Below are 12,831 nucleotides of genomic sequence, written 5' to 3'. Positions count from 1 at the left end.
TACCTGTTTATCTACTTGCACTTTGATGTGCTTTCGAATGGCTAGGTTGGCAGGAGCTGGGACCGAGCAACAGGAGCTCACCCTGTCGCAGGGTTTCGAACCGCCGACTTTCTGATTGGCAAAGTCCTAGGCTCTGTGGTTTAACCCACAGCACCACCAGCGTCCCTGATGAGAGTTGGGATGTCCAAAAATATTTGGAAGGCAGCAGGTCCTGCATCTCCACCATAGAAAGTGTCCTGTGGAAATGCCTCCATATGCAGCTAAATGACACCCCAAATGGGACAGGAGGATCGAAACCTTGAGCTGGACCTGCAGAACCGAAACCCTGCCACGAAAATAGTGCTGCTTTTGTCAGTTCAGCCTGCATAACTGGCCCCCACACAAGCATCTATGTTATCCAGACCCCCGCATGGATTTAACATGGAGACATGTCTTCTAAAACAGACCCCAAATGGATATCTGAGTCCAGATTTCCCACATTCAAGCCGGAGCTCTGCCGTCCATCACTCCATGTTGGCTGCTATATTTTGATTTTTATCCATGGTATCAGGGGCATAGCTAGGCACAGGCTCACGATGCAAATGGGCATGTGCCTGTTTACATGCTTGGATGCCTCTGGGCGTATTAAGGTGTCAGAGACCTTGGATCCTACCAGCCCTGTGCTCCACAGTATACCTAGTAAGCAAAAGAAGATTTTTAAAAAAAATAAAAAGGCAAAATGGGAAGATGCCTTGCAAATTGCTCCGTCCATTCGGTGCCACTTACACTAACTGGCAGCGACTCTCTAGTGCTCCGGGCAGGAGATATTCCCAGCCCTAGCTGGAGTTGCTGGGGATTGAACACTGGAACTTCTCCATTCAAGACAGTTGCTCTGCCACCAAGGTGTGGCCCTTGGGAAAGAATGGGGCAGGAGATCAGGGACCTGATGCAAAAGACCTGGGGCTCAGGTCCCCTGGGCCACCCGCTGAGAACACCCCTAGCTCAGTTACAGGACCCCTGCTTAACAAAGCAACCCAATCCTAGACTTCTGTTTACTTCCGCAAGTCATTCCTTTCCTGGGTGTTTTGCTCCCCACCCTCTGGTCCTCCCCGCCCCCATCTCCATCAATACTTAAGCCCGATCTCCACGTCTGGCACATCTGTGTGCATCACTTCATCCTGACATCTCGCCACTGCTGCTCCCTCTACGCCCAAAGTGTACACAGGGGCTCATTGTTCTGGGCGCTCAGCTTCCCCTTGTGGGCTGATCTGCCTTGGCTTTCGCTGGCCACTGAGGCTGGCATAACCTGGTACCCTTGGCTGGGTCTGAGGACTTGTCTGGTTTCCCGGGACGTATTTGCTGGAGGAAGGACAGCAGCGATTCCACGAGAAGCCCATCCTCAGATTCTGGGTGAGTGCCGTTTTATTTTACTTTTGTGAGGGGCTTCTGTGGGAAGGCTCACCGATGAGGGCAAAGGACCTGGTTCTTTTTTGTATATTGTCAGAGCATGGATTGATCTCCATGCAGAGCCAGAGAGCAGTTTTGAATCAAAAGACAGCTGCTAAGGTATTTTTATAGCTTTGGGGGGAAAGGAGATTGCAGTTGTTCAGAGCAGCGGTAGCCAACTTCTGGCTTATGAGCCACATCTGTGGCATCTGTCCCTTGGTGGAACACCACCAGAACTCAGTCAAGATGTGGGATAAAGCCTGCCTACTGCTTCACTATCAAGAGCAAGAGTCAGGAGGAGACATTTTTGTGTTGTGTGTTCGTGAGATCTTAGCTCAATGGCAGAATACCTGCATCACCCGCAAAAAGACGCAACTTCAATCACCAGCAGCTCCAGGTACGGCTGGGAAAGACCCCTGTTAGAAACTGATTTATTTACAACATGCCAAGGAACTCAAGACCCCGTACATGGTTCTCCCTGCTCCATTTTATGCTCGCAGCAACCCTGTGAAGTTGGTTAGGCAGAAGGACAGCGACTGGCCCCAGGTCAGCCTGTGAGTTTCATGGTATGTGTACCCCTGCGTACCCCCAGAAAAAAGGCACTGGAGTTATGTGACCCCCAAGCCAAGGAGATAAATAACTATACAACCTTTAGAAGATATCTGAAGTCAGCCTTGTATAGGGATTTTTTTTTTTAATTTTTAATGTTTTATTTTTATTTATGTTGGAAGCCTCCCAGAGTGGCTGGGCAACCCAGTCAGATGGGTGGGGTACTGTTATTGTTGAAATTATTATTATTATTATTATTATTATTCATTCGAGAAATGCTGGAGGGTATGTAATACTGAGTCAGATGGACCAGTAGTCTAACTTAGTGTAAGACAGGCTTGTATGTTCCAGTGATCTACATGCAGGAGAATGTGGAGACATAGGGACATAGGAATCTGCCTTATACTAAGTCAGAACACTGGTCCATCTAGCTCAACTTTGTCTACACTGACTGATAGCAGCTCTCAGGGTTTCAGACAAGATTCTATCCCAGCCCTACCTGGAGCTGTCGGGGATTGAACCTGTGACCTTCTGCTCTCAAGGCAGATGCTCTACCACTGAGCTACAGCTACTCGGTCCTGAAGTGATAGAAAAAGGGAGAGCTTCATTCAAGATCACATGCCGAGAATCATAGTTTTGACAGTTCCTTTCTGGCAATGGGTGGGGTGCGTGCAATGTTCTTGCAACTAGAAAAATTGCGCTCTTCAGAAATGGTTGAAATAGAGCCCTAGCGCTAGGGTTATTTATATATTTATTATTTTCAGAAAATATTCCTATGAGGGTGCCCCTCCAGGAGGTCACTGTTATACAGGAGTGATTTAAGAAGTTTAGGTTTGCATAATGAAAGTGCCTTCTCACCCATGTTGTTTTAAATTTAAAATGCCCTTTTGCTGTTAGAAAAGTGATGGGGAAATGCATTGAAAAGGGTGGGATGAATGAACAATTGATGGGAAGCAGGTTCAGCCCACCCATGAGGCAAGGTGGGGAGACTGCCTCAGGTAACAAGATTCATTGGTGCAGCAGATCCCGATGTCAGAGCAAGAAGGGAGGTGCCACTTGGTGTGTGTGTGTCCACCTGAAGTGCCAAAATATCTTGGGCTGGCACTGATGGGAAGACATGTAACCACTTTGCATGTGGATCAGGATGAATGTTGAGTCAATGGCTTGTGAGTCCTATAAGAGTCTTTTAAAAATGGCATTCCTCCCCTCCACTCCATGTTAAAGTCAACTTTGCACCATTCTGCTGCATGTCTGCATCATGAGTAGGGATTTGGTTCCGTCCACATTTAAAGGCAAGCTTATCTTCTTCACACTCTCTGAAACAATATGTGAACCAAAATACAGGCAACCTTCTGAATTCATACTTACCCAAATTTTGTGATACAGTTCTCCAGTTAAGTAATGCACCCAAAAAATGCATATACTTGGATGTATATTCATGGAAAAAACAGGCAAAGATGCATGAGTTTAGGGGAAATTGCTCTAAAATGTGTATCTCAGGTAATATTGCATACAGCCTTGTGCATATTAGGAGACACTCTTTCTAAAATGTTGATGAATTTTCATGAGAACTATATTTAAAAACATGAGAAACTGAAAATATTGAGAACTGAATTTAACATTGGAAAGATTAAAAACTGAAATGGACATTTTCACCCATTGCTATTCAGGGGAGGTCATGTGTAAATTTAATGGTGAGCTTCTCTTTCCTTATGTACATTTAGTAGCCCTTGAGAGTGCAGAATTTGAGAATATTTAGCTTAGAGCAAGTGGCCAGGAATGGTGCAAAGGAATAGGTCTTCTTCGGATCCAAAAGGGTTAATTCAGCAGAACTGAAACTGAATTCAGAAAGTAGGTCAGCCATTTGAAATTGTTATATGAACAATACATTTGGAAATGTTTTAAAACGTGGTGCTGAGAGGAAATTGTTTGCAGTGTTCAGTGGTCGGGTTTGACACTTTTTCAGCTGGTGTTCCCAAAACTCTTAAATCAAATAGTGCCCATTGCCAGGAATGTGGCATGGGAGAAAAATGGAATAAACCTTTCAAGGTTGCGGTTTCCTTTGCAAGTAAATTTGATATGCCACAATTTGCATGAGAATTCCACCCCACCCTCCCAATTCATTTCAGCAGTAACCAGGAAAGCCAGGATGCCAGGGCCAGAATCTTGTCTCTGATGGGAGCACTCTTAGCAAATTGTTTTGCAAATTGCAGAGCGGATGGGCAGGGGTGTGTGTGTGTTGCATTTGAATTTTCAAAGCCTTCATCAAATTTTGAAGTTCTCTGGGTTGGTGCGGTGCCTAATCATAAAACCTTTAGCCTATTCAAAAACACATATTGTTCTGCACAATCCCAGTCTCTGAGTGGCGAGACACGTCGGTGGTGGTTTCAAGCCCTTTTCTGAGGTCTGGAACAAAGGTGAATGGAGACTGTGGCATCTTTAGGTTATATTTACCCATATATACAACCTGAGCATAGTATAGAGGGCATCACAGCACTAATCCTCCAGCAAAGGAATTGGTTCAGCAGCCTCTTCTACTGGATTCTAAGCGTTTCCTGTGCACCAAGCATTTTGCAACGTATGTTTAAAATGCCCCAGGTTGAATCTCTCGCATTTCCGAGAGCAGAGGATCTCAGCCAGTGTCAGGGGGACACAGTGAGTAGATGGACCAAGGATCTGAGTACAAGGCAGCTATTTCATATATTTATACTGGATGTTAGCCGCAGGTCGCCCTGTCACAATTATCTTGCATTTCCTACGGACGTGCAGCCAATGCTGTTCAGCAAGGTATAATAATATAATAATATTTTTTTTATTTATACCCCGTCCATCTGGCTGGGTTTCCCCAGCCACTTTGGGTGGCTTCCAACAGAAGACTAAAATACAATAACCTATTAAACATTAAAAGCTTCCCTAAACACTGCACGGCTGACAAAAAAGGCACACTGGTTGCTGCTGGGCAGCCTTGGAAAAGATGCTGTTGTCTTCTGGAGATCTGTTGGGTTGGATTTGGTGGAGCGTTTCACTCCAGCCTAAGAACAGAACTTTTTGCCACGCTATGTTGTTTTCAGCAGTGGCCCAAAGCGAGTAGAAAATTCAGCATGTGGCTTCTTTCCTGTCAGAGCGCCCCTGTGACAGGAAAAGCATCACCTGCCGGATTACTGTTGCTGCTAAAACAACTGTGGCTGCCCTGTTGGCTCTCCAGTTGGGACTCCCATCAAGTTCCACCAACCCCAGCCAGCTTAGCCAGTGGGCCAGGGATGAGGGAAGTTGTTTTCTGCTCCAGAGGGTAGGACCCGAATCAATGGATTCAAATGCTAAGAAATGAGACTCCGGCTAAACATTACGAAGCACTTTTTGACTGTAAGAGCTGTTCGGCAGTGGAACAGACCCACCTCAGAATGTAGTAGATTCTCCTTCATTGGAAGTTTTTAAACAGAGGTTGGACGGCCATCTGTCAGGGATTCTACCCAAATGCAATTTTGGTTTTAAAACGCGTTGTAAGGAGTCTGTATGGGAGTATATTGTATTTAAAAATAGGGTATCAGAGTTTTTAGGGGCTAACCAGGTTGGGATAGCTGGGATAGCAGGCTTGTTGGGTTTTGAATGTCTTATGTAGATTTTTCAGTTTCTTTGTTCTGTATGGGACAATGACAATAAAGATTATCATATCGCATCTTATCGAAATTCTTTAGCTCTCATTCCTATGTTGCAGGGGCTTGGATTATAGATGACTCTTGGGGTCCTTTCTAACTCTACAAATCTATGATTCTATGAGTTGCAGCTCAAGACCCACCTCAGGAGGGGCAGGGTGTGTGTGTGTGGAGTTATCAACCCTTCCTGCTTCACACTGGAATGGAGGGAATTTATATAACGAGTCCCAAACTGAACAAGCTTTTTTTTCTTTCCTTTGGCACGGTGCACGTTTGATTTTATCCACCCGAGGGCAGCAGGGACCCGTGAACAAACACAAAGGCCCGCTCAACAAAGGGAGCTTTGAACAAGCTGCAGCTCCTACATGGTGTTCAGATCCGAGCGTGAAGAGGAGAGCTTTTAATAGCAGACAAAGTGCGGGATTGCTCTTCCGCAGCTATAGCTCTCCCAACCCCTTGTCAGCACCCTGGCAAGATGTATTTTTATGTTCTCTCACATTGGCCGCGCTTTGTGTTTAAACTGTTCTCGCTTGCAGCACTTGAAAGTGCAATACAAAGGCATAATAATAATACAAAGCCCCCAGTCTTGAGCTTTGAAAGGTTCCTAAGAGAGGGTATCATTCTCAACGATGAGGAGGCAGCGTGAGTTCATTTATGCTGACTCCTTGCTGGCCTGTTCTAAATTTGCAGAAAACAAACCTAAACAACAGCTTTCGTTTTCCTCGTTTATTATAGTTTTATCTCGCCCTTCCTCCAAGGAGCTCCAGGAAGCATTTCTTATTTATTTCATTCAAGGAAATTATACGCCGCTTATTGGCGCTGGTCTCTAAGCAGTGTACAAGGAATGCAATCCAATGAAAATTAAAAATTAAGAAGTCAAAATTCAGTTTAAATGCTTTCTGGGTTTTTTTTTTTTTTTTTAAGGATTCAGGTGCTGGAAGTTCAACAGGGAAAGTGGGGATTCTTTCTCACCTCAGATGGAAGAGGCTTCCATAAATTCGTGCCCCCGATCTTCAATGTATAGCTCCTGATGAATATGAGCATAGAATCATAGAACCATTGAGTTGAAATAGACCCCAAGAGTGCATCCCATTGGATGCAGTGGATCTGAGCCATGGGGGACCACCAACAGTGACTCCCCAAAAGTCAGGGATCGGGCAGGGATATAAGGGATCAGGTGGTCCCTGTGGTATCCTGGATCCAAGTTGTTAAGGGTCTTGCAAGGGTCTTGCAAGGACTTTGAACCTGGCCTGGTAGTATACAATGGTACCTCAGGTTACAGACGCTTCAGGTTACAGACTCCGCTAACCCAGAAATAGTACCTCGAGTTAAGAACTTTACTTCAGGATAAGAACAGAAATCGCGTGGCAGCGGCGCGGTGGCAGCAGGAGGCCCCAATAGCTAAAGTGCTACCTCAGGTTAAGAACAGTTTCAGGTTAAGAACTGACCTCTGGAACGAATTAAGTTCTTAACCCAAGGTACCACTGTATGTGGTTCACTCACCACACCCTTTTATCTTCAGAACAACACTGTGAGGTAGGTTGGACTGGCAAAGAATAATTGTCCCAAAGTTGGCCCCTGTCTGAATAGGGATTTGAACCTAAATCTCCCCAGTCATAGTCCTAGACTGCGATGGCTATACCGCACTGCCTCTCTTTATGTTTTGCTGCTAGGTCATGCCACTGTGAGTTTGGAAACTCTGAAAAATTGTGGTATTTGATCACTAGATCTACGTGCCTTGTTAAAAGCATGAGATTTACTTGCCCTGCCCCCGCCACGTTAACCAATATCGGCCTGCAGAAACTGGGTTCAAAAAACTACCCTTGAATTTCATTGCTAATATGTATCCCAAGTGGCAATTCTGACAGCCAATCTTTCATCATTAGTTACGTTGCCTGGAAACATAAAGCATTCGGAGGCATTCAAAATTATTTAAGAACTTCAAAATGTCCTTTTGAATTCTCCCGAAATGCTGAGCTGTAACAATATGAAAACACGATGAGCCTCGTCACCATATGCTGATTCTTCAAGACTTAGCAAAGCTGAGAGCCATTTCGATACAAGCACATCCACCTTCTGTTTACAGGAATGCATCTGTAAGATATTGCAATAATCTTTAACGTTTGTGCTGTTTTCTAACCTTTGGTAGAGAGAAGCCCTAGTGACAGATTTTTCTCTGCCAAGATCTAGCGGCCCATTATTTTGGCAGCAACTGAAAGGCTTCCAAGATTAGGGTGGCCATGTGCCCTTTTTTACAGAGGACAGCTCTCTGTTTGAAGGACTAGTTGGTTCAAGTCTGGTTTAACAAAAAAGAATCGACAGAAGGGAGAGTAGGAGGACCATTAAAGGAGCTGTCCTAACAACTTTCAGCACTATTGCTGTTGTTGTTGTTGTTGTTGTTATTTTAAGAGAATTTCAGTTATACAAAATAAAGTGAAGAAAGAAAAAAAGGAGGAAAAATGCAAATGAGAACTAAAAATACAATAAGAAAAAGGGATATAATGTAATACACTAAATATAATAAGTTACACTTCCATACATTGTTATATAGATATACAGTGGTACCTCGGTTTATGAACTTAAAACGTTCCAGAAGTCCGTTCTTAAACCAAAACTGTTCTTAAAATGAGGCACACTTTCCCAAATGAGGCCTTCTGCTGCCAGTGCCCTTCCACTGGTCGGATTCCGTTCTTAGACCAAGGTAAAGTTCTCAAACCGGGACACTACTTCCGGTTTTGCGGAGTTTGTAAACCGAATTGTTCTTAAACCAGACTGTTCTTAAACCGAGGTACCACTGTATACGTAATGTTATTGTCCTAATATGATTATTATTGTCCTAATATTGTCCTAATATGATTATTAATAACCCACTATGCTTTATATAAACTCGTTCCAAAGATCAGTATATTTATCCAAACAAAACCTACGTCAGTAGGCAGCCCATTCATATGTTGCGAATGTTGTCATGTTGTCGATCCATTGGTTAAAGGGGATCTTATCTTTATTCTCTCAGTTCATCGATGCCAATCTTTTAGCCATAGTCAAGGCGCATAGAATCCATGTCCATTGCTCAGCAATCTTTAACAAACTACAGCTCCCATAATTCTTTGTGGCTGTTCAAAGTGGTATCACAGTGCTTCAAATGGATGGCCTCCCACAGGCTTGCTTGGTGGTGGCAGTGGCAAGCCGGTTGCATCAGCTCTCATTTAACGCCGTGCAGCTGGGAAGGGCTGTTTAAATTTCCCACAATGCCCCGGAGTGACGCAACATTGGTGGCATTGTGGGAAATAAAAATGGCAGCGCCCAAACACTTTATTAAAGTGAGGCCCGAGGCAGGAAGGAAGCATGGGCGCTGCCAGGCTCCTAGGGGGTTCTGTGGCTGCCCAAGGATGCATACCATGAGCAGCATGGGGTCTATGCCAGGCATAGGCAAACTTGGTCCTTCAGATGTTTTGGGACTACAACTCCCATCATCCCTAGCTAACAGGACCAGTGGTCTGGGATGATGGGAGTTATAGTCCCAAAAACATTTGGAGGGCCATGTTTGCCTATGCCTGGTCTAGATGGGGAAGGTGTGGACCAGCAAAAGTGGCTGGATTGTTGTTGTTGTTGTTTAGTCGTTTAGTCATGTCCGACTCTTCGTGACCCCATGGATCAGAGCACACCAGGCACTCCTGTCTTCCACTGCCCCCCGCAGTTTGGTCAGACTCATGTTGGTAGCTTCGAGAACACTGTCCAACCATCTCGTCCTCTGTCGTCCCCTTCTTCTTGTGCCCTCAATCTTTCCCAACATCAGGGTGTTTTCCAGGGGGTCTTCTCTTCTCCTGAGGTGGCCAAAGTACTGGAGCCTCAGCTTCAGGATCTGTCCTTCCAGTGAGCGCTCAGGGCTGATTTCCTTAAGAATGGATAGGTATGATCTTCTTGCAGTCCATGGGGCTCTCAAGAGTCTCCTCCAGCACCATAATTCAAAAGCATCAATTTTTCAGCAACCAGCCCTCTTTATGGTCCAAGTAGCTGAATTAAAACTCCTATAATCTCTGAGCAACATCCTGATGGGAGTCAGAGGGCACCAATATCGGGAGGGCTACAGGTTGTCCAATCACGATTTACACACAAACACATATGATTTTGCCCTGTTTAGATGACCCCCCCTCCCTTCGTGGTCTTGATTCCCCTCACTCCACTTAATTCCTAAGGTGACCAGATGCAAAGAAGGACCAGACCCTTATGTAACTTCAAGCTGGATTTCAGTGATGCGTTTTCCTCTTCTTTTGACATTGCATCAGTTTCCAACCTATCGAGTATCTAAATTTCTTCAAATATCAATTTGCCTTTTGGAAAGCAAAGCCTGACAAGACTAGGTCAAGGACCATAACCAGTTATTATTATTTTTTATATAATCACCTTAAAAGAATTCTCTGATTTATGAGGCAAGAATTAAAAAAAAGGACGTTAAGAGTTTTAATATACAGACATAAAAACTGCAGTTTGCCGGTGGCAACCACCATCTTAGAAGTCATCAACCCCTGGCCCAGACCACTATTTCATAGGCCCTTCTTTGAGGAAGGGTGGTAGCTCAATGGATCTGTTTGCATGCAGAAGGACCCTGGTTCAATTTCTGGCATATCCTGTGTTCCGGGGTGGGGTGGGGGAGACATTTTTATTCCAAAATGACTTGTTTTCATCAAATGCTGGCACATGCCAGCTGAATCAGTTCACTAATTTATTAAAACGAATGTCATTCATTGACTAAGATTTCTTTAACCGGGCAACAGGTTAGAAATGCTAAGCGTGGAGTTTCAGCCATCAAGATTTTGCCAGGCTGTAAGATTCATGTGACATAATAATAATAATAATAATAATAATAATAATAATAATAATAAATCAGATTGCAAAAGGGTGCAACGACCCCAGAAGCCCCTCGCATCTGATCCGCAGCACGGCTGCACAATGTGATGTAAGCGAACAGAGTCTGGGCTCTGCAAGGGACGGGCTGAGCCTAGCTTGGACAAACAGCTTTGTTCTGTGACCTTTCCTTGAGTGGCGCTGCCAGGCTGTGCCATTCCAGAGCGGCTGCTTCGCGGCGCTGCGTTGAGCACGATCTGCTTTTAACACAAGCCATTGTCAAGAGGAAAGAAGGCAGAGCAGGGAAGGGCGCCGCTCTGCGAGCGGGAAAGAAACCTTTGTGAAACTAAGGGAATGAGCACCTAGAAAGTCCTTGACTGCACAGACCATTACTCCAGTGACCTACATGTTAGATCAGTCTGCCTGGCCTGTTTCAAACCACAGCCACACAGGAGAGAGATGAGGAGCAGCCCTAGACTGAGGCCCCATCTGCACCATACACTTAAAGCAGTATCATTCCACGGTAAACACTAATGGCTTTGCCCTGGGAACTGTGGTTTTTTGAAGGTGGTGAGAGTTGTTAAGAGACCCCTGTTCCCCTCCCTCAACTACAATTCTCAGTGGTTTAACAATCAACCCCTCTTTACAGGGAACTCTGGGAATTGTAGTTCAGTGAGGGGCATAAGGGTCTTAGCACTCTTAACAAACTACAGTTCCCAGGATTGGGAGGGGGACTATGACGGCTTGCAGCGGTTCTCAACCTGTGGGTCCGCAGATGTTGTTGGACTACAACTCCCATCATCACTGAGCTCTGGCCTTGCTAGGTAGGGGTGATGGGAGTTGTAGTTCAACAATATCTGGGGAGCCACAGGTTGAGAAAGGCTGGGAAGGGATGTTGTTGTTGTTGTTTCCCAGGGCAGGTTGTAGAAATCGAACTTTCAGAATTGCAAACAGTGAGCGCTGCACTGGCATGAATTGGGTGCACTCTCAAAACAAACACCTAAGGGGTCAAAAGTACAGTGTCTTCAGCATTTGCCGAAAGCTGTCTAGTGAAGAAGCCAGACAGACCACTTTGGGAAGGGAATGCCACAGTTTAGGGGCTGCCACAGAGAAGACCCTCTTCCCAGCTGCCACCGCCTCAGCTTCTGAGGGAAGTGGAACTACCAAGAGGGTCCCCTCTGCCGATATCCACACCTGAAAGGGTCTGTAGGGAAGGTTTTGTGGGTACAGTAGTACCTCGGGTTACAGACGCTTCAAGTTACAGAATCTGGTAACCCAGAAATAGTACCTCAGATTAAGAACTTTACTTCAGGATGAGAACAGAAATTGCGTGGTGGCAGTGGGAGGCCCCATTAGCTAAAGTGGTACCTCAGGTTAAGAACAGTTTCAGGTTAAGAATGGACCTCTGGAACAAATTAAGTTCTTAACCCGAGGTACCACTGTATTTGGGGCCCAAGCCATTTGGGGCTTCAAACACTAACGTGGGCACCTTGAATTGGGCTTTGAGAGAAACCGACAACCCGTTTCCATTCCTCTACTGCAACTGCAGGCATCGACATCCTTTCCTGTCTTGTTCAGTGCCTCCCGAGAGCTGCTCCAGCTTTCCTTCTCTGAAGGAGTCAGTCTGGGACATGCGCCTCCAGAGAGCTAGCAGGCCTGGGCCTCTTGCCAGGGGTAGGCGGGCACAGCTGGTGCCCGTAGGAGGGAAGTTAACACCAACAGCGGAGGCAGGAAAGGGAGAATCAGCTACAACCGAGACCTACGTGTGTGAGCGCTCTTCGCACACAAACACACAGTCGCGGACACCCACACCTCGCCGAGGCACTCTTTCTTGCTTGTACAGAAGCTTCTGTGTGCATCCAGTTTGGAGCCTGAGCTTTAGGACTGCTTCTTGGGCCGACAGAGCATGTCAGTTTCGCCTGCGCTCTGTAGCCAGCCTGCCCATTGGAGTCATTTGCGGTCGATGGCAGACTAGAATGTAAGACAGGAATATCAAACCAGGACTTCAGATCCCATCAGCCCAGCCAGTATTTCACATCCCCTCCAACATTTCTGTGGTGAAACAGAGATGTCCTGTTCCACCCCTCTAGCTTTTTTCTTATGAAAATGGGATGTCCTAATCCAGCCCCTCCATTTCGCCAGTGAAGAGAGTGATGCCTCATCCCCTCCAGCGCTTCTGGAGAAATAGAGACAACCAAAGGGAAAGCAGGGCAGTCCAGGATCAAATCAGAAACCGGGATGGCTTCTGCAAGTCAGGGGTTGTCTTTGGAAAACCAGGACACTCGGAGGGTCTGATTTCATCCATGGGTCAAGGATGATGGGAATTTGGGGAGGAGGGCTTCCCTCAGGCTTGGTTCGG

At 45.7% G+C, this 12,831-nt stretch overlaps 1 protein-coding gene across 6 annotated transcripts in view; it reads left to right on the top strand.

Annotated features, from left to right (window-relative positions):
• The first annotated feature begins 1,140 nt into the window (after nt 1-1,140).
• The window catches only part of MAG (myelin associated glycoprotein), a 73,909-nt gene continuing 62,218 nt past the window's right edge, over nt 1,141-12,831 (top strand). Inside the window, exon 1 of one of the 6 annotated variants that reach the window (XM_083751066.1) lies at nt 1,141-1,389. The gene's annotated coding sequence lies outside the window, so the exon portion shown is untranslated. The remainder of the gene's footprint in view (nt 1,390-12,831) is intronic. The other 5 variants (XM_083751064.1, XM_083751069.1, XM_083751065.1 and 2 more) reach the window with 5 other exon arrangements.

Source organism: Podarcis gaigeae, assembly GCF_964106915.1.
Source record: "Podarcis gaigeae genome assembly, chromosome: 8".
Taxonomy (NCBI): Eukaryota; Metazoa; Chordata; class Lepidosauria; order Squamata; family Lacertidae; genus Podarcis; species Podarcis gaigeae.
The sequence above is the reverse complement of the archived record's forward strand: the minus strand, read 5'-3'. Positions and strand labels throughout refer to the sequence as shown.